The following is a 21,091-nucleotide window of genomic DNA, read 5'->3' on the forward strand; positions in this document are numbered from 1 at the left end:
TTATGGTGACAGGGATGTCTGTCAAGTCATATATATCAATAAAGTTAAACTGAAACTGGAAACTGAATGTGAGAACTTGTTTTTGGGGCTAATGCCGATGGTAATACAGCAGGTAAAGCTCTATTGATCAGATTTCTTATTATAGCTTCTGTAGTTGTAAGTTGTAACATGGTAAAGGTCTGCTACTAGATTTTTGGTATATCAGACACACAGTTGGTTAGTGGACGTTACTGCATACAACAAGATCAAACCATGGTTTCTGTGGCAATATCCATAGCTATCTTGTCAAATAATTTGGTGTATCTTAGAAGGTAGAGGCGTAAGATATGTTATACGAATCTTGAATTGTGAGATTGATATAAATTTATATATTTTGTGATTGGTATATACATCTCTAGTATATATATTCTGTAACGAAGTATGTGAAAATCAAAGAAACTGACATGCATACTGAACACAAAGTCGAATTGCAGAACAGAACTGTTAGATCAGTTCGAGTATGTGAGGTCTTTAAAGTCCAAGTGTAATGTCCTTTGGGGATGATGAATGTTGTAATTAGGGTGACTCGACACAGTTTAAATCACTCAACTTACTTGTCTGTATGACATATGGGTGTATCCCAAGGATTCCGACTGTAGAATGAGATGAACAAATTGTGAAGCTAATTATCTAATTGAGTTCAAGGTTTTGTAATGACAAGCTAATTGAGTTGAATGATTCTCCTTGTAGGAGTCATAACATTCAAGTTTTTTAAAGTAGGATTGATTTAAATTTTTCAAAGGAAACCAATAAGGGCTGTTTAAATTGTAAGATTAAAATCGTTTAGTTTTTGGTTTTTGCGTGGTAAAATTGTCGGACATTCTATATCCCACTGTATTAGTGATTAGCATGGCTAACATAGTATGTGCAGTCTCTTGTTTCAGGTTGGTGGGCTTGGGTGGCAGTGGTATGGTCGTCCAGCGATGTGAATGGATGATGAGCTTCATCAAGTGAGCGTGGCGAACATTCTAGGCTGACAGGGGGTAAAGTGGCCCAAAAAGTATTTTGGTTGGTTTAAATCTGTCCTCATTCTCGTTCTCGCACAAACTGATTTCTCCTCACTCTTCTCTCAGCCAGTCTCTTTCTCTTTCTCCAGCCTCTTCTCTTTCTCCTTTTCTACTAATAACGTTGGTTTGCATTGCAATACACGCGGATACATATATCTAAACAAACTATTTATGTATAGAAGATCTCTCCAAGAATAAGCATATATGATAATCAATATATTTTTGCATATGTAAAAATTAGTGATTTCATTTCTTAATTATAGGTAATGGAAGCAAATGACCAAATGCATCAGGCTATTGTTACGGAGCATCACCACTATATATAAACACCAAAACGGATTTGCTAATTGAATATTGTTTTAGTAAAGAATAAAATCACATCTTCTAAATAATAAACGGTAAGAAAACAAGCTATATTTGGGCCTTAAAAGTCTTATATAAATTGACTTAAAACCAACATTATCCCAAATAAACAAATAACAACAAAGAAGAGCCACAATGAGTTGTTTGGACAATAGAAGCAATTATGGTTTTCGAGTTGCTATTGCTGTACTTGTGTTAGCATTATATGGAAGCTCATTGGTATCTAGTACGAAGATCTTAGAGAGGGTAAATGTTAAGGTGACGAATAATCTCGGTCGATGGCTAGAGATCCATTGCAAATCAAAGAATGACGATCTTGGAAACCGTATAATATATGATGGACAAGAAACAACGTTGAGTTTCAAAGCCAATTTTGGGGTACAACACGCTTCTGGTGTGAAATGCAGTGGTCCAGATTCTCTAGAACCGAGGCAAATGTAAAAGGAACTTATGATATTTATAACTTCGGTAGGGATAAGAATAAATGTGATCACTGGTGCGAATGGAAGGTTAAACGGGATGGTATATATTTTATACACCATCCAGGCAAAGAAGAATACATGTTCAGTTGGCCAAGCAAATGAGGCACTTTGCCATGCGTGTGGCGCAGAAGACGTGCACAAGTCCTGCCGCGATTGCGTCATTTGATTTTTCATTAATTTCGTACTTCATTGTTTTCCTGTTTTGTTTATGTTGTGCCATTTCTGTCCTATATATCATTTTTTTTTTATTTCCATAACCATTTTTTAAATGCGGTATGAAAGAACGAATGCAAATATGTTAGATAAATATGCTAAACTCACCGGCGCTTGTATTCAGTGACAGCATGGATATCTAGGTTGACATAGATCTTTGTACCACTAACAGATGAAAGGGTTATCTTGTCTACAACAAAAAGACACATTAAAAGTTCATCGGCTTAGAATAGAAATTAAGATTAATTAATTTGCAGTAACAATTCAAATTGCGAACATGGTAAATGTATTATTACCTTGATAATCCCTTTGCAGTCAAATGAAGTGGCTATAATGATCACATTCTCGTTGTGTTAGTATGCCATCCTGAATCGACCACGAATCACCCCATAAAGTAATGGTCACTTCAGCGCGCCTAAAGGTTGAAAAAATTGGATTACGTTACAACGACATGTTCGTTTGTTTAAATTGATATATAAAGGGGCTACTAACTTCTGATCCATGAGAACTATCTCCTTTAAGACTGATCCAGATTTTTGTTTTGTGCTGCCGACTTTTTTCAACACACCAATCACATCTGCTTGTTTAAATAAATATAAGGTTAGATTTTCGATCATTTTCAGTTTACTTTAAGATACAGTTTAATTTAATAGGGAAGTCAAATGGAGAGGGGCTATTTAAGCATAAGGTTGTGATTGATTACCCTCGATAGAAGAGTTTTCTCGCTTTAACTTTTTATGGCACCGTGTTAAACTCAATGAAATTGAAGTTGTATCTTGCGATTTCAGCCCCCCCTTCATCAGCTAGCTGTATCAATGTTTCTGGTTTGAATTTTATTACAAAGGGATGCACCACTGGGCGATAGGTCGTTGCTAACACGACGTCAAATCTCTCAATGACGTAGATGTTGCCCTCTTCCAACAAAGCTCCTTTTGCAAATTTGTCAAATTCTTTAAAATCTTTCGATTCCAATCTAGCATGTACGGGTTCCCCGGCAAGAAGGGGAAAAATCAGTGGTCAATTCTAAATGATTGCAAAACAAACACGGTTGATTACCTTAGCATCCAATAGCGCGAAAGTCTCTACTTAAGACCTCATTGTTGTTATTCCAAAGGATTGACTCCCACATTCTGGTCGAGATCGAACTTTTATTTTCAATTTGGTTGTGCGGTCAAGACGGTGGAAAGGTGTTGGAATTGTGTTGTTGCCATTGAAGGATTTCTACAAAACAACCATATTGAATGTCTGAAAAGAAATTCAAATGGCATCTTAAACACACAATTTCAAAGAAAGAGCATCTAGATTACATAAGAAAAAAGAATATAATCTTCTTATAGTGCCATAGAAGAAAGTTTTTTTTGCGCATAAGGCGAAGACTAATATGATTGAGAGGAAAATAATAGCATGGTATGTAACTACAACGATTACCTGGAAAGTGCAAATTTTTTATCTTGATCAATTGAACGATATGCTCAACAACCTGTCCAGCACAACATGTATATAAACAATAGTTTAGGTAGCCTTGGAGTAGAACGGTCTTGACCAATTTAAGAGGTTAAAGATTGTAAGGGTGTTGCATACGTTTTTCATATTAAACATATACATTAATGGGAGGACTGGAAGTTGTATAGATTGCAGGCGTTTTAGAAGGAGGAATGACGGAGGTAGCACCCAATCAATAAGTTTTTTTTTTTCGTAATTATTACATATATATATATATTTATATATATATTTAATGGGCAAGATGAAGTTAAAACTGCTCCGCATGAGGCCCATTATGATTGTGATTGCCTATGTTGATTTTAACTTTTTTTTTTTTTATTTTTTTTATTGGCTCTTAATTTGTTTTTTTAATTATTAAGATGTTTTAAATTTGATTTATATAATTTTTCCTTGGAATAATCATTGAGATTAAAATGATTGAATTTTGATTTAATTGGGATTAAAATGATTGAGTGTGGTGATACGGGGAAATTCATACCGCCTTATTAATGCGAAAATAGTATTAGTTTCTGCAGTTGTGTTTTGAGGTGTAGATTAGTAACTTTTCTTCTCTTGTGGTTCAAATGTACACATTAGGCGTAGTTGGTATACTACAATGTGAATCTACTAACTGGACAAATATCCTAATTAAACTGAAAATACGTATATAAATATTGGCAAGAAATGATAACTTGCTAACGTATTGTCTACTGAATCAATAGGACGTTAAAAATGAAACAAAATAAGCAATAATAATATCTTTAAAAAAACAGCAAGAAAACTTTAGAGATGTAATCTCACGGCCATAGCGCACAATAGAAATATAGGCTCTCACATGAGGTATAGGTCCGTTGATTGTTATTAAATATATGAAGAATTGGTGTTTTTGTATATCAAAATGTTTGGTCACCATCAGTCCTCTTAAAACATGCTGCAGTAGCATAAATTCAAGGTGGTTTCCATACATGAACCACTATTTGGTTACTTTGATGTACAGTTTCCGTTTGGTGGTGAACGTCTACCAGGAGCAATAATTCCATTTCAATAGCCATGAGTAGCCAAGATTGAAGGCTCACTGACGGAATCCAACTCCCTGACCCTGTCACCGAATAGTTTGAAACAAAAGTCGGCAAAGTCGCTAAATCACCCCTGAAACAACAGGTAGAAATTCATTAATCAACAAATCATTTGATGCTTGACTTGACACTTTCTATATCTCTATATGTAATGTTAAGTGAATTGGTGGATTGAAGATAGGGAATGAAGCTGTCTGAAATTCTTATTAACTGTCTTGAGCAAGTGCTCTAGGCTTAGGTTATCTTTGCTTGTGCCTGTGTAAGGTGCTTGTCCTTTGTAGAAGGACTAAGTAGTTATTTTTCCTGTGGTTGTCTCCTTCAAGGGTCTCGTGTCTGGATCTTCCTTTGTCATTGTAAATTTGGCCTGTTTTTGATTTTTTCGTATGGTTTGAACTGGATTCCCGGTTAGGTGCCTACTGAAAGAGGCTCGTCGAGAAGGCGGTGTAAGTGTAGTGCTGTTAGCCCCGACCGAGGAATTGGCAAGAGAGGATGGGGGGCTCGGAAGCCACGGATGCCCTTGCCGAAGATTCTCAAAGTCATATCGATGGAAGTGGAGCCACGGTATGCATGGTTCCATGTGTTTTCTCGCGTATAGTATGTTTAAGGTGCGTTAGAGGCTAACAATGTTGGCGCTAAGCTACTTTTCCAGTTATCGCAAGATATTATTTCTGAGGCTTTAGAAACATAATGTCCTAGGCAATTAAGAGGGAACACAGCTACTTTTGAATCCCTTTCAGTATTCTTGGCTGCCAGCGAGGTTATATTGCTAACGTAAAGTCAATTGCTTTGTTTATGTTATCCAGTTGTAACGCTATTAAATTGGTAAAAGCGACCATATCCATTCCAGAGAAATGTGTATGTCTGAAAGTTCAGACGGTAGGTGCATTTGTTCCATACCATATGTTCTTATTGGTTCTTATTGTTGTTCATTTAAATTAATGCATAAAAAATTCAAGTTAGATACTTCAGGGACGAAACTAACTAAATAAAAAAGAAATGTAACTTACCTGACATTGCTCAACATCAATGTCAACTGGTCCTAGAAACCCATTGAAAAAACGACATGAATCCATCAGCCGAACCAAAAATAAGTAGATGTACGTAAATCATAGCCTCCAAACTATCAAGGGGAGAAAAAGGGCAAACAACTAATCAATGACCCTATGAATAATTTGATTAAACAGCACAGGAAACAAATTAAAATCAAAAGCGCTAAAACAGATCAGGAAAAAAGAAATTGCTTACGCACCATTTATACTGCTCAAGTTATGTAAGGTGCATCTACAATCGTTAATACTCTTCTTTTAATGTTATTTCGTACCATTTAGTTCTGACACTTAGAGAATCGGAGGTAGTCTGACAGCTATATTAATGAAGCTCCAACCTTGACGCCACATAATATGTTGAGCTTGTTACTAACAAAAAGAAGCTGTAGGACTCTATCATTTTCCTTTTATCAATGGTGAGAAGCATAGTATGTAGTCATGGGAGAGCACGAATTGAATGGTTGTGGAACTAAGATCGAATTGTGTTTGACCATGTAGGAACCAAATATGCAGATTGCAATCATCGCAGGACGCAACTTGAACAATATTCTAGGAATCTACTTACTGAACAATCTAATAACCAATTGAAATCTCCCAAGGCAGATCAGATAGGCTTATAGATGAAGTTAACAAATGAGAAAAACTTAACGTTTAATTTATTGCCACTATCCTTACTTGGCAGTTATATTCTTCTTGTAATTGAAATCGTTTATACTCCATGCTTGTAACTTTTTCCTGCCAAAGAGTTCATAGCAGAAGGGGCATGTAGAAATTTCAACACAAACTATCCTTAATGAAATTTATTTTCTATTAAGTGAGAACGGCTACTTGATTTTCTCTTATTTATTCGAAATCATTTCATAATTACTCGATTCCTACACGCTTTACCAAAGCATTTGAGTTGGTTATAGCAAAAAAGATGCTATGACTCTTGCAGTGTTGCAATATCCCTCCTCATTTCTTTAGATCAGACTAATTCCACAACCACCGTAGGATATTTGCTTGCTTTATTGACTCTGTAGTATCTACCACTTAATTTTTTTTTGCTTTGGTTTTGTTTATGGACTGCTTTAGGCTTCCAAATATTAAACTTTTCATTAGGTTCTCCTATGTAAATCTTCAACAGTGTAGATTAACCTAATTTAGTTTATTTGCAAAAGTAAAACTTTCATTTTTTGTTTCATTTTACTCTCAAGACTATGTAGCGTATATTCATGGTTACGGTCAATTTTTTGTAATCGAGAAAGCATTTTCTCAATTAAGTATCCATGCTTGTGAGTGTTTATGACAAAAATTCACTTAGCAAGGAGCATGGAGAAAATATGGAAATGACATTTCTACTCGGCATTTCATGATGTCATTACCACCTAACATTGAAACACCCGCCAAAGTGTACTGCAATAACGCCTACGTATTGTTATCAAATGTATAAGGTCCCCATGACTCATGTGCGATCAGCTCAATTTGGAAAGCCGATCGAGCGTAATGTCGGTTTAGAGGACTAAACAGAGCATGGTTTTACTCCGTGTTCGGATGATTTGCAAAATGAAAGTAGAAACAAAAAATAGACTGGCAGAAGAGCAGTAAGATAGAACGGTGAGTACTTGCCAGTGGAACTTATTAAATGCAAATTAAATTTATCTGTTTAAGACCATAAGATTAAAAGCCTATCACAACTGCAATGAGAACATGGTTATTTATCTATAAATCAATGGAGTTTTCCTTGTCCCTTGGTAAGTTCTTATTATAGCAAGGGAGACAGGGGATTCACTGGGAAGAAATGAAATACGAATGTGGGCCTAAGACTGGATGATCAGGTATCAACTCTCTAGGAGTGTAGCTACATTCTTAATGCAATGAAGACTAAGTGTTAAGAGTAATTGTCTAACACTTCGCCGTGTTGGGGCTTAAATCTCTGGGGGTAAATGGCTTTTCGGATTCCCACACACTCGTTATCATAATTCTCCATTTCATCTTTGAATATGTGAACCCACCAAGCCTCATCAGCTAATACTTTCGGTGAATAACTAATTCGCGGTTCGATTCAGCCACCGTGTTTGTTGGCTGTTATGCCGACCACAACAATGATCATATGAGCGGCAAAAAGATTCATTCATAGTGTATTCCGAAAGCTAGCCTCATTAAACGCTCTGAGCTACACGTGCAAGTTTCCTGCAGGATTGAATGTTGTCGTCCTTTCAAGCCACTCCCTGGGTTAGGGATAGGGAGGCCTCCTAGGGACAAGCAAGGTATACTGATGAGCCACACCCTTAAAAAGAAAGAAACAATTGCTCGACAGTAAATAGAAAATAAAGGAAAGCCGCCATGACTACGAATGGCTTCAGGGGCGACCCTAACCTGGCCTTTGCTAATCAAATGCCCAAAATCCTGTCGGGCAAAGAAACTCACAACCTTCCCGTTTCTGCTAGGAGAGGAAGATTGATCAAACTTACTTGCCAGTTGAGGTACTTAACATTCCAGAACATTACTAAAATGAAGAGTTCGAAATGTAAAAACTTCTCAATATGGATGAGCAAGATAATGTTAATGTTTATTAACAACGGGCATTCTCAGAGCAAGCCTTGGCCATTGGCCTGTCGAAGAGAGTGTTGTAACTTCACCTGGTGGAAGAGAAACTCATAGAGGAAAGGACCAAGATCAAAGGATCAAAGAAACCCGACCCGATAGGCTTTTACCGGAAGCACTCAACGTCATAATCGGATACCTACGCTCCAGCGGATGTAAGTGGCGAAGGTGCTCTTTTCTCGCTTCGCACAGGGCGATCCGCGATTGTTCGGCTCTGATTGCGGGTGTCTCTCTCTGATCAAGGATTTCTCCACTACAGCTAATAGAGATAAAATTAAAGAGGGGGAGAACCTATTATTTAACAAAAAGGGATTTTACGAAAGAGACCCTTCAACGGCCACCCTACTGTACTCCTCAACTTGTGCCATCCATTATGACTTCAAAATCTTAAAAGCCCGGGAGAAGGGCTGGTACAGCTTTTCAGTGGTAAAGGACTGACCACACAATGACTCTTTAGTTAGCCGCGACTGGGGATCCGATCACGAGGATCTTATATCTTATATAATCGAATCGATCGTATGTAACCCATGCCGGGACGCTTCCCTAAGCTTCGGACCCGTGGCATCTATTTGCTCTGAACATTGGCTCCCGGTGTTCCACATATGGCTAGGAACCCAAGGGGAATATGATTGACCCAATGGATAATACCGTTGTGGGAATCCCTTCCGCGTCGGCGGCTTGCTAAGCAAAATCGAAACTAACTATCACGAAAGTGCCTGCTTTTGTTGTTAGGGTAATCTGCCCGTATCATATACTACCCTATTCTTAGGTAAACCATTTGTGCAAAACGTCCAACTAACATTTATCCCTGGCGCCTTTCGACCGAATAACTCACCTCTGCTATATAGTTTGCGGTGGGGCATGTGAGCAACATAATCGCCTTTGTTTCAGGTCAGCTCGTCAGCATATTTTGGACCCGATAGGCTTTTACCGGAAGCACTCAACGTCCTAATCGGATACCTATGCTCTAGCGGATGTAAGTGGCGAAGGTGCTCTTTTCTCGCTTCGCACAAGGCGATCCGCGATTGTTCGGCTCTTATTGCGGGTGTCTTTCTCTGATCAGCGATTTCTCCACTACAGCTAATAGAGATAAAATTAAAGAGGGGGAGAACCTATTATTTCACAAAAAGGGATTTTATGAAAGAGACCCTTCAACGGCCACCCTACTGTACTCCTCAACTTGTGCCATCCATGATGACTTCAAAATCTTAAAAGCCCTGAGAAGGGCTAGTGCGACTTTTCGATGGTAAAGGACTCCACCACAATGACTCTTTAGTCGCAGTGACCCGACTGTGAACCATCACGCAGGGGATCTTATATCTTATATAATCGACTGGATCTGTATGTAACCCATGCCGGGGACGCTTCCCTAAGCTCGGACCAGTGGCATCTATTTGCTCTGAACATTGGCTACCGGTGTTCCACGATGGCTAGGTACCCGAGGGAATATGATTGACCCAATGGATAATACCGTTGTAGGAACCCCTTCCGTGCCCTAGCTTGCTAAGCAAAATCGAAACTAACTATCACGAGTGCCTGCTTTTTGTTGTTAGGGTAATCTGCCCGTATCATATATATAGTACCCTATTCTTAGGTATACCATTTGTGCAAAACGTCCCACCTAACCTTTTATCCCCCCGGGCCTTTCGACCGAATAACTCACCTCTCCTATTTAGTTTGCGGTGGGGCATGTGAGCAACATAATCGCCTTTGTTTGTGTCAGCTCGTCGGCATATTTTGTTTCCCGGATTCCCAAAAGTTGATTATTCATTTGACCTCACACCCAGCCGGATGTATCGGGTTAAGTACCCACGGTGGTGACGAATCCATCTATTCTAGTGTAAATCGGGGCCTTGGTAGTAGATAAAGGCCTCAAAAATTTAGGAATTGGCATTTGCTTCAACATATATTGGAAGCAATAAGGGTAGTAGTAGGCTCCCCACCCTGACACGAGGGTATCCCAGACTCAACAATAAGGTCAGTTAGCTCTCGGCACTCGTACCATTGCAACCAACAGTGTACAACGTAAAGCGAGAACTTAAAGTAGTTATAATTACCTCCTCTTCTTCCTTGGCTATGAAAATTTGTTGCCTCCAAAGTTAAGTAAGCTCCATTCAGTTAAAGAAACGATCACAAACTGTAACAACACACTATCCACTCCGCCGTTTTATATAATAACTTCGCAGCAAACGTAACCACGGCAAACATAATCTTGATGTAGTGATATCAGGAAAACCTAATTCGCGTAGTTAATATTGCTGCAGGAACACATGCAGTACAATATCAATTCCTTTGGTTACACATGTTAATGGATATGTATAGGCATAATTTAACAAATTTATATATCTTCTCAACAGAAATGAACTTAATGGAACAACATAAAAATTAATTTTTATCTTGGAAAAAACCTATGTAAATTACCTACTATAACAAAAAAGAGTGCAATTGACTTGTCAAATTGCAAACCAAATGATAACACATCACTAAACCTCGTTTGATGGACTAACCGGTGCACAACGCAAGGAAATTGCAGAGGCAACTGTAGTTCTATATTGTATACATAAGAGACACAATCAACGTCACGCAGTAAGGAAGATTGAAATAACATACGAATATATGAAGCAATAATTAGGCGACTAAGAACGAAAGACACCAACGGCTAATGTGCCTTTGCAAGAAGAACGGAGGATGTCATTGTAGACAACATTTTTAGTGTAAGTTCCAGAGAGACCCCTCAATGTTCCCTTCTTAACTAAAACTCTAGTTGAAGATTGTGAAACTCCTCTTGATAAAGCAACATAGAGTTGGCCGTGGGAGAAAACATGCTCGGGTAAATATACTCCAACATTTGGTATTGTTTGACCCTGTGATTTGTTTATCGTAAGAACGAAGCTTAACTTTATAGGAAATTGTTTCCTAGTCAGCTCAAAAGGTAGCCTTGCATCTTGAGAAGGGTGCAACGGAATGCGGGGCAAGAAAACTCTAGCACCAGCTGAATTTCCAGTAATGATTTCAGCATCAATTACATGTGTGTCGAACCCTCTACATATTAGTCGTGTTCCATTACATAGGCCATTCTTAGGATCTAAATTTCTCATTAAAATAACTGGAGCTCCTAGCTTCAGTTTCAACTAGTGAGGAGGCAGACCACTGGGACAAATAGAATTTAAGTACTCTTGAGGGTGCAAACCACGCGAATCATTTCCAACCGAATCGAAAGAGTAATACGACACTTCTTCACCTGGAAACTGATTAATTATTTCATCATTCACTAATTCAACAGTGTCATTCCTAGGAGTTATTATTGCCCTCTTAATCATGTAGTCAGTGTCACCGGCATTTTCATGTAATCTTGGAAATATCTCATTTATAAGATTCACACGTGAATGCTCATTCTCCCACGGCACTACAATATCTCTAGGAAGTTCAATCATGTCCCCATCAATAAATGGTCTAGTCCCATCGCCTACGCTCATAAGAAACTCCGCAAAAGCGGGATCATTTTTCGCTCGCATGTTTTCCTTAAGACGTACCACATGTACTTTATCCCAAAGTGGTGAGTTTGTAATACATGCATCAATAGTCTGTGCTCTTGTCCCACGTGAAACAATAGGGAGTACTTGACGGAAATCTCCACCCATAATCTAAAACCTTCCCTCCAAAAGGCAATTCACTGCCTGTGATGTCTTTTAAAGTTCTGTCCAGTGCCTCAAACGCATAACGATGTGTCATTGTAGCCTCATCCCATATCAGTATACTTGCCTGTTGTAACAAACATGCCAATTTGCTCTTCTTGCTTATTTTGCATGTGGACGTCGATGTAATTGGTATTGGAATCTTGAACCTAGAATGGGCCGTACGACCGCCAGGCATCATTATAGCAGCAATTCCCGAAGTTGCTGTTGCAATAGCAATATGGCCCTCGCTCCGGAGTTTTGCTAGAATGGATTTATATAAGTATGTTTTGCCTGTTCCGCCTGGTCCGTCAACGAAATATACCGCACCCTCTCTCCTTTGGACCGAAATGATAATCTGTTCATAAGCATTTTTTTGATCATTAGTAAGTTTACTTACAGAAGTAATGTCTTCTGAAGCAATGGGAATAGACAGTTCCTCTCTAACCAAATTGGATATATCATCTAGGTCGACATGTTCATCGGTGATTGCAGGCAAATCATAGCCCGAAATATTTTGACCATGTTGTTCCAATAACACTTGAAGTTCGTGTAACAAACGATCTGTCGCATACGTTGAGTTCAAACCCGACGCGGTGTAATCTTCGGCCATATAGCTATGGAATTCATTCCACAAATCACGAACTCCAGATGGATTACAATATACCAAAATTGTAACAAATAATTTCCGTAGAGAAGAGGGCATTTGTATCCTCGATGCTTCAAGCAAACATTCGTGAACATCATCATCCTTTTCAAGTAGGCCCAATGCTTCAGCCGCCTCTTTGAATGTGGGGTATACATTAGATCCGACCGTTCGTAGATGCTCAAATGATGTTGGTCCTCGAACATGATTAAGCAATACCCTCAAGTAGTACCTCTCACCTTCAAGAGGGGATACTGCATAAAGCCTTCCAATGACACGATTATGTCCATTTCTTTCTTGCCAATGCTTGGACGTCCTGTTCCATACATAATGTCCAGGGATCTCACGATAAAGATATAGCCGAGCAGCCTCATCAATGCTATTAAGTTTAAAAAATTCTGTTAACATCGTGCGGGAGTTCTTATCATCAGCCAAAACATCCTCAATGAGTTGGTTGCCTTCATAGGTGACCTCATGCATATTCTTAAGATGGACCTGCAAAGAATACACAGATGGGTATATTTGACTAAGCGGGAATTCAAAAATTCTCCAAAGGGCTTCTTGTGGGCAAATCCAACGTCCATCTACATACTGCTTGATTTCATCTTGTTCTTCTTTGTCTGTAGATGTTACTTCCATGGCCACTGATCCAACCCTTGTAGATATACTTGTACAAATATTTGACACTTTTAATGCTCGAGCATACCTCCACATTGATATGGCAATTGTATTTTTTTTAACAACCACGGGTTATAAGGTACAACCCAACGATTATATCGACCGGTAATCGAATTTTACGATGATTCCGGACAATTGCAAAAGCACCGTTGTCTGCGCCTCATATATGTAGCATAGGAATCAATACCTTGATTAGTTACCGGTGCAAATTGTTTTGGGAAATTTCTTGTACATTTCTGATCTTTCATGCAAACACATGTTGGATTAACAGCACTACCACGGTCCATGAATCATGTGTTCCGACAACAATCTCATATAGCTCGGGTTCAATATTTGGATCCGGAATTTCTGCTCTAACAATTTGGTCATAATCGTCATTCGCGGTTGTTAGCTTGTCATTCGTCGAATAAGAAGGATGTGTGCATGAGGCATTCCTCTTTTCTGGAATTCAATAACATGAACGTGTGCCACGACTTTCCCAAGAACTCCTTTAGTAAACAAATCATTCTTCAACTCTTCAAGCTTTGCACGAAATATCCTTACTATCACATCTGGCCTGTCATTTGGAACTTGACCTTCTAACAACTCATCAGTGATCTCCTCCCAAGACGGATTGCAAGTCATTGTGATAAACAAATCCGGCCTCCCATACTTTTGAACTAATGCCATAGCATCGTGATATCGCCGGTGCATGTCACGGGGACACCCAACAAAAGATGCAGGCAAGATTGTTTTGCGTCCAACATTACCTAAATATTTTTCAAGAGATGGATATAAGGATGTCTAACCGGTCAAATGGTAATAAAGTATAAAACTTAATACACACCTGAATGGATTTCGCCTGAGCTTAAATAGTCTTGTAGTCCTTGATAAAGCTCGGCCCTAATTTCTTGTTGGTGATCACGTATCCACCTTAATCTCAGAGTTGATATTTTAACATAGTTGTCAACTATGTATTGTTGCAAAAGACGGCCACTACGGAGAAGTAGAAGTGGATCATTTGGTCGAATCTAACAATGGGATAAGACATTGGTCAGGTAATTGTTTTGGAAAACCAATACAGAACAAAACACTAAATAGATCAAAGTTGAAAGCTTACTTGGAGCAAGTAACAATAAAATTGTTGACTCGTGAGTCGTTTTCTATTAGAACGGAACATATGCAAATTCCATCCCGGGCTGCCGTAAGGGAGTAGAAGAGGGTATTGAAGTGGATCATAATAGCCGGCCGTGTCGGGAACATTCTCAAACTCTCCAGATATTCGTTGAGCTATGATGTCCCTTTCATTTAGGTTAGTTGGATCCTCACCACCAACTAAGATCGCCGCCACTTGAGAAGATGTAGGCATGCTATATTGATGTGCTCCTGTTGGGTTATCTCTAATAAGTAGACGGAGATTCGGTGATGATAACCTCTGGGAAACTTGGTGGAAAATCTGGACATACGGATTCTCCTTTAAAACATTATGAATGATAGCCAATACCCGTCAGTCCAACACTCCATTTTCAGCCATACGATTGTCAAGCTCATGATCTGTATCGTATATATACATTTGAAGAAATCTAGGTCCGTGACCAGATCGGGCAAAAGGCTACCGATACGGTGATAAATAGAGCCTCGGGCTTTATACGTGTAAATTCCTTCTCGACCATTAGCCAAATCATCGTCGATCTGAACCCCCATAGAAGTAAATGAGAAGACATGATTATATGCACGTATGTTCTTCCTAAAATCGACAGCGGTTGGTGATGGAGATGTGAATAAATTAATCATCGCAGGCGGAGCTGTTAAAGCTGGCAATTTTATTGTCCCATTTGAGCAGCAAAAACCGGGCGGTTCGCGACGAAATAGTTTCTCTTGGCATTGTGGACAATTCGTAGCTTGTGGTAAACGATGTGTCTGAACATCTAAAGAGTTGTCATAGCCTCGTGCACAATTATGATTCCGCCTTTTTCTAGCCGTGTCTCCCCTCCTCCGGCCGATCTGACCGTTATCTAATGCAACACACTCTGCTAAGTCAATATACTAATCACATAAGCCAAGTAGCAGAAAAGCCTAAAAGACATGAAATAGATACGTTTAATTCAAGGACAAAGTTTAACCTTGCATAGGAAGTACTTCTTCTCTTGAACCCCCATGGTTCCCCCCGACATCATCAGAGTGAATTACGGTATTAATCCCATTGAATGGATTAATGGCATCAACACGTAAAATCCCGTGGTTAAACGTCAATGTCTACAAAATAAATAAAGGTCCTTGTATTGCAAGATCACGTAAACGAAAAAGAACAAATCTATTATTGGGTCAAGATTAAGGTCCACATGTAACCTTCAAAAGGCTCGCCTTAACCCGCCATTTCACGCTTTGAATCCGGATGTCTACCCCATTCAAAACGTTATTGATAGCAGAGTCATAAGGAATATCATCAGCTAGGATGCCCAAACCTGATTAGAGTCAATTCATTTTCCGTAGATAAATAATCGGTTGTGAATCTAAGCGGATAAGTAATTAGTGGTGGTAGTTACCGTCATTGCCACCAATGTCCGATGTAGATGCCGTTGCACTAATACAGTTCCGAGCATATTGCCTTATATGAGTTAGACGTATTCGTTGCAAATCACGTTCTCCGTAAAGCAATACGTGTGGAACATCTCTAGATGGGTGTAGGCCTGGATTAACTTCGAGGCGCCGAATTGTTGGAGTCCAACGATCCATCGCCAAGAAAACGATTGAGGGGCATGCCACGCTACACGCGACGCGCTCTCTCACGAGAAGTCAATTCTTCATTTCTTTGGTTTGGATTCGTTGATAATAATTTATTCGCCTACGTTCCCTTCGCTGGGCCATCTGTTCCGAGCTCATATTGCTTACTCTTGCTCTCTCTCGATTATGCCGGTTTTGTTGTTGTTGTTGTCGTACGTCACGATCACTAAGGGAACCCAAGCTTGGGTGCTCCTCATGCGCATCCATGTCTAAATGGTTGTAAACGGAAAATATATTGCCTGCAATTACCACTTTTCAAAGGTAGGAAAAGAAATGATATCTAGGGAGTTACTAATCCAGTCCCAGCTGAACAGATTCGAAAATGAAAAGAAACGTAAAAACGCCAGAGACAAAAAAATTTAATAGATTAATAAAACAAAACGAAAAGATATAATAGTACGAGAAAAACACAAATAAGTTAAACATACCTTAAAGCACACGAGAGGCTAATAAGAATAAAGAATTAAATATATAGTTGTTGATGGTCAAGAAAATTAAAATAATATCATCATATTTGGTGAGGTAATGCATAGTTATTCAAAAACTAAAATAAGTTCTGGAATGTACTTTTAACTTAAGTGATTCATGCAAAGATGGCAAATATAAGAATGTATTTCATTTGATTAGAGAGAGGAACATAATCAAAATGTGATCCTAAATATCCCAATAGACGACTTTGATTCGAACAATACCGGTCCTAAGAAGGAAGAAGATGTTCAAGAGTGAAGCCAACGCACCTTAAATTCTAATTGGGCGAAGATTAACTTATCATTATAGCGTTGTACGCAGCTCAAAAGATCGACAGAGTGCTTATGAGCCGTATTGACTGCAAACAACAAAAGAAAAAAGGTTAAAAAACTTGTGCAAACGTACATAAGGCTCTATACCCTTCCCAATGGGGGGTAAATTGGCTATTGAAGATGTTGAAGCATTGCCTATGATGGCTGCTTGTCTTGATCCTACCTCGAGACCTTTATATGTAACACTAATCTCATAATTATAATTATAGTATAAAATTTGAAAGTGAACTGGGATCATCCTTTTTTTATGTAAGCCTCATTTAAATCACAAAGATCCAATGAATATGTAAAGACAATGCTCGAATTATCCTTATAAGGCTCAAAAATGTTGTTTATAACGCCAGGGAATTTGACCATAATTCTAGCGGTAGAGTAAAGCCGCATAATTCGGCTTAACCAAATAAAGCAAAATGAGACGCCGTAGAGGGATTGTGTATCACGCCACATTAAACATTGAATGGCCAATCAAAAAGCAGTTATAAATAATTAAACATGCATATACGGAATTAGCTTTTAAATCATTCCAAATAAGATGTTGGTCAGTCGTGTAGTGTTTCGATTAGGCAAATCCATGCAGCATGGCAAAGAATGGAAAGGGACATCAAATATCTTGGCATGTGTGTAGAGTTGTTGGATTTCCAAGAACCTAATCATTGTAGTCCTTGTTTTGGTCAAGAATCAAGGCATGTTGGAAACATTAAGACTGAAACACAAAAGCAACTTGGTTAAAGGTGCGGTCAAGGCCAAAGGACCACGAAAGCATAGTGTAGTTGGCCACTAAGCATGACAAAGTAGATCAAAACCAGAAATACAAAAACAAAAAAACCAAGAGAAGTCGCAAATAGTTATGGTTTGCACACTGATCAAAGAGTTTGTTAAATATTTAAAAGAATCATTGTTCCAAGTATACATGTAAGCTTGTCCTGCCCCTTAATGGCCCAAAAAACAAAAGCACCAGAGGCATGGGCATCATAAAAAAGCACCCTGTTAACTTATCATCACTAAGATTATGGCAGTTACGGTTCGAAAAGACACACGCACACAAAAGGCAAAATCATCACTTATCGTTATGGCAGCTTATGGTAGCAACTGATTTAATGCCCATGCTATTGTAAGAGGTCAATTTCCATTTAGCAAATCACATAACGTCCAAAAACTAACAGCATGACGACAATAGAATCAATTGGATTAGAATCGATGCCTAATGGACTCTGCAACCCCCATACATGGTTGGATAACCGTAGAGGATGAGATTAGAGTTGTAGAAGAGAACAATTTTTTACCGAGCCCATGCAATGAACATAACATAAATGATACCAAGAGGACGTTGTTCTTGGTTGTTACTAAATGGTGATATAGAACATCGGCTAGGACTTAAGCATATCGAACCAAACAACTTTAATAAACAAACCATATAGTCTATTATAAACATCAAAGTCAAAAGAGCCGAGAAAGTGAAATAATTATACCATCTGTCATGAAAAAAACATAACAAATTTACGTAACATCTACCCATTATCACGCATGAGATAAACCGCTTTGGATTGAAGGTGTTATGTTCAACTAAATTTGCTATGTCAAGTTTTAGTATGATAAGCTAAATTATAAGTTGTCTAATATGGACTATTTTAAGTGCAATGTCTTTTTAAAAGGTTAATCATAGTATATCGAACTAAAGTGCAATGCCGTTCTCTTAATCACATAGCACAGCTTCAACACAGGATGGTCAAGTTATAATACACAAATGTATGAGTATTTAGAATCTAACACGTACGTTCGTTGACACATGAGGAAAATGTGTACATGCTCATCCCGCACAATAATGATAGCCGCGTTCGTATGTTTCTAAAACCCATGGATCCATTTTAGTCGTTTAGGCATTGGGAAACCACTAATAAGAATGAGCACTGAACCCAAATGCAATGCCAAATGAAGACTTAGTAAGTCACCACTATTGCCAAACCCGACAAAAAAATTCAACATTACTAAGTATGAGTTAACGAAAAATGAAATTAAAAAAAAGCGCATTCAAAACCATCAAATTAAAACGATTATGAAAGCAAATCACCAAATTTAGGAAGCGGGAGAAGGGGTTGGAAAGGCTTGAAAAGAGGGCATCCCCTAAGGGGGGTTGTTCGAATAGTGTCAAGCTTTAAGAAGGGAATATAATGAGAGTAGGCGATTGTACCAAGGTTTAACAAAAGGAGCAATACTTATCGAATTCAAAAGCGATCGGGTCAGTGCTGCAGGTGAAATTAGTCTCTTTAATGGTGAAATCATGGCACATAAATAGTTAAAATGAAAAGCTATAAAATCTAAACTACAAAAGATTGATCAAAAGAACACCAATAATGACTAATAACCACAAATCAGGGGCTGTTTTCAATTACGGCTAATCCGAACCCTATGCTTAAATACCCATCAATGTATGAACAACAACATAGAAAAATTTTAAACAATCAAGTCTCGTGTCACCATATATCAAAATCAATGCATAAGTTGTAACATCTAGCTATCTTTATCAAGCATTGCTTCCTTTATACTAATAACTTGATAGCAAAAAAGGACTAACTATGTAAATATGCTTCCAAATAGAACAATTAACAACATACCCAATTTCAAATTATGTAACTTGTAAAGCGAAACAGACATGATTTTCAAATTGTGTTCAATAAGCAATAAGCATACTTTCTTTTCCACAACGTTTGTGTCTGTTATCTTGTTTTCTAAAGCCTCAATGCCTAATTTCTTATATTTCATTATACGATAGTGGAACTCGTCAAATCAATTTCTCATTAAGAACATTTGCATTCAATGGATTACTCTATAAACGTTTTTTAAAAGATACATACACTCTCATTGTGGGTGGGATGGAAATAAAAATCGATGAGCAAAAGCATTCAGCCATTAAGAAAAAAGGCATTTAATTGGAATGGTAAGTACACTTTAATTTGGTGATTGTGCTTAGTTGAATTTCATGGAAAAACATCACTGAAAGATTATGTACTAACCTCATGGGCACTGCTGGATGAATCGCGTCTAACGGGCATTGCCTACTTTGCTTCCAAACCTTTGCACACAACTTGCTCTTCATATATCTTTTTCTGTTATTCTCCTTATGGGAAATGTTCCTTCAGGATATTAATTCACCATAAAAGGACATACACTCAATTAATAGGCAAGGTTAATTATACAGTATTAAAAGGTCTGTGAGGCATATAATCTGAGGTCTGTGATTGACTAATACAGTCACGGGCTATAATTAATAGAGGTTAATTATATGGTATCAAAAGGTCTAATTTATGTGCCCGTGTTGGACCCAACAATCACGGGCTTACAATCGCGAGTTACCCAACACGGCCATTTATAAAGTATGCCTCTGACCCTGTATCACTGGTAGTTAATATTCAAGACACCTGAGGGCACATACAACACCGCATAAAACACATCTTACTATAAGGAAAGAAAGGAGAATCTAAAGACCATTTTACCTATGTGCCATTCTAGAGAAAAGAGGAAAAAATGGAAAAAAAATCTCCTTGTAAGGCTCAAAAATGATGTTTATAACGTTGGGAATTTGATCTAAACAATGTTAATGAAAAACCTAATCATAGCCGAGATGAATAAAAAACTATCCATGACTATTGTGTCGATGACCATGAGGGGCACAATGACAGTTGACCATAATTCTAGTGGTAGAGTAAAGCCGTACGGGCTTAACCAAAAAAAACAAAATGAGACGCCGTAGAGGGATTGTGTATCACGCCACATTAAACATTGAATGGCCAATAAAAAAGCAGTTATAAATAATTAAACTTGCATATACGGAATTAGCTTTTAAATCATTATTGCAAAGAAGTTGGTCACGTAGTGTTAGATTAGGCATATGCGCAGGCATGGCAAAGAATGGCAAGGGACATCAAATATGTGTAGGTATGTGTGTAGAGTTGTTGGATTTCCAGTAACCTAATCATTGTAGACCTTGTTTTGGTCAAGAATCAAGGCATGTTGGAAACATTAAGACTGAAACACAAAAGCAACTTGGTTAAAGGTGCGGTCAAGGGCAAAGGACCACGAAAGCATAGTGTAGTCGCCTACAAAGCATGACAGGCGAAATCAAAATCCGAAATATATAAAAACAACAAATCCAAGAGAAGTCGCAAACATTGATGGCACTTGGTTAAAGGTGCGGTAAAGGGCAAAGGGCCACGAAAGCATAGTGCAGTTGGCCACTAA

At 38.3% G+C, this 21,091-nt stretch overlaps 1 long non-coding RNA gene across 1 annotated transcript; it reads right to left on the bottom strand.

Annotated features, from left to right (window-relative positions):
- Positions 1-10,379: 10,379 nt before the first annotated feature.
- Positions 10,380-20,077, bottom strand: LOC147473852 (uncharacterized). The gene is made up of 3 exons (XR_015210275.1): positions 19,867-20,077; positions 16,793-16,881; positions 10,380-10,552 (listed from the first exon to the last, which is right to left on the bottom strand). It is a non-coding gene; the product is annotated as an uncharacterized LOC147473852 (long non-coding RNA).
- Positions 20,078-21,091: the final 1,014 nt, after the last annotated feature.

The sequence above is a fragment of the Coptis chinensis genome, unplaced genomic scaffold (genome assembly GCF_015680905.1).
Source record: "Coptis chinensis isolate HL-2020 unplaced genomic scaffold, ASM1568090v1 utg1761_pilon_pilon, whole genome shotgun sequence".
Taxonomy (NCBI): domain Eukaryota; kingdom Viridiplantae; phylum Streptophyta; class Magnoliopsida; order Ranunculales; family Ranunculaceae; genus Coptis; species Coptis chinensis.